The sequence below is a fragment of the Neodiprion pinetum genome, chromosome 2 (genome assembly GCF_021155775.2).
Source record: "Neodiprion pinetum isolate iyNeoPine1 chromosome 2, iyNeoPine1.2, whole genome shotgun sequence".
Lineage (NCBI taxonomy): Eukaryota > Metazoa > Arthropoda > Insecta > Hymenoptera > Diprionidae > Neodiprion > Neodiprion pinetum.
Window position 1 is genome coordinate 17,104,372 of NC_060233.1, and position 2,257 is coordinate 17,106,628.

A 2,257-nucleotide genomic window follows, 5' to 3' on the forward strand; every position below is an offset into this window, starting at 1 on the left:
ACACGGCGACGATCAAAACTACACAACTAAATGCAATTTCTGCGTTCTGAAATCAAATGTACGATTCAGCTGCAGCCAACAGGCGTTCTGAAAATTTCCATTGCCAACTGTAACCAACCACTGAACTATGAGGGTGCTATTTCATGAGCAGTAAAAAGCAGCAGCAGCAGCAGTTTTCCCCTATCACTTCAGGTGCAAGTTTCTGCTGCTCGCTGTTCAGTTTCTCGAGCGACAAGCCACAAGATCACAAGAAGCCACGACCTATTTCATGAGCAGCGTTGCTGCTGCATAAAATTACCAGACTGATGCTAGTGAAAACTAGTAAGTTACTAAACCACTGCTGCTTTTTACTGCACATGAAATAGCACCCTAAGTGTGCGTTCCGGATATTACCTCCCGGCAAGAGCTCCCAGTGCTATCAGCACTTTTTTATCTCTTTTGCGCTACCGAGTTCGTGGGTACCTCTACCTCTGTCTAAGGAAATTTTTAGCGCTGCCAAATAATTTCGGAACTCACCCAAGCCAAGAGAGATAACGTCATGATATAGTTTCGTCTGTTCTGCGTCATGTTATTTAATTAATTGTCATTAGCGCCACGGAGCAATATATATATGGAGGGCCAGCTACGCTACCGTGCTTGATCCCAAACCTTGGCCAGGGTGAATGACTCAGGACTTCGCCGGAAGACTGCGCTGTCGTTAGTGTGGCTATAGGGTTCGTAAATTATGCATGAGGCAGTAGGCGCGATTGCCGCACTTGAATCAATCACTTCCCTGCTGACGGTATCCGACAGAAATGTGTCTGATCTATGTCTGAATCGACACATTTCAGATACAATTTCCGTAGCGGTCCGGAATACGCTAGACAAGGATAGAAGATGGTGTACGGATCCTACTGATCCTAGTCGGACCTGTCGTAAACGAAGTCGGCACGCGGCTCGACGTCGGAAATTTTTTAAAGTCCAAATCATCGAGTCTGTTGGAACGTGTTCGGTTTCTGTTTCCGCGCCTTTACTATTCTCAAGTTTTTAAGTCCAAATCGTCGAGTCTATCGGAACGTGTCCGGTTTCCACTCCCGCGTCTCGATTATTTTCAAGTTTTTAGTCCAGATTGTCCAGTCTGTCGGAACGTGTCCGGTTTCCGTTACCGCGGCTCGACGACCCTACATTTTTCTAAGTCCAAGTTATCGAGTCTGTCGGAACGTGTCGGGTTTCAGTTTCCGCGTATCGACGACTAAATTTTTCCAAGTCCGAATCAAAGAGTCTGTCGAAACGTGTCGGGTGGGTGCAAGGTGGATTGAGGGAATAGGTTGTTTATTAACACACATCGCAATTAAACAAATCAGATCATACGTTTATTATCGTTATACTAGGCTTGTTACAATAAGTATTGGTGTCATTTATTAAATCTACATGTGTCTATGCACAAGAACCAAGTCTCTCTATCTAATAAAAAAGTTCTGAACAAATGAAAAAGAAGTAGCAACAGGTGAAAAAGATTATAATAACAATATTATAAAAAATATTATAATAACAATAGTATAAAAAAGATTATAATAACACTAGTAGTCACCTGTCACCACGGCCTGTCACCTTTGGCCGTGTTCGAAAATTGACTGACAGTACTGTCAGCAATCTTTTATCTCTTTTGCGCTGCCGAGTTCATGGACAGCTCTGTCTCTGTCCTAGGGAATTTTTAGTACAGGCAGTCAATTTACGAACACGGCCTGTGTATGCTTTTATTACAGAATCTCTATCCAGGTGACTACTAGCGCTACAGTGGCGAGGGACACTAACGACGACACAATAAAACCAGGATTACCATGGGGTCTGGTCCCGTACAAGAGAGGCATCACTTCACCGCCGAGCTATCTCTCTCTCTTTGGTAGGCTAGCCGTATACCTAGCCACGCAAGTAGTCGTAAGCACGGTCTTATTGTGACGTCGGAACGGTACCTGGTGGAAATTTCCATATGTTAGACACCAGAATCATTCACACAGCTACAGTTAAACTCACATCAGTAGTTTGGGTCACCAATTACCGATAAAGTATTGAAACACACCGGACAACGGGCATTCTGTCGCTCTAATCGAACGAACCGAGGAAGGAGTAATTGTTGGATAAAAGATTTAGTTAATTGGCTTACCTCTTGAGAATACTCTGGATATGATGACTTGCAGCGTAGATTGGTGGGAGGATTTAACGGAATAACTGATTCTAATATATTTGGATACTTTGATTAACTTGGATTTATTTTATA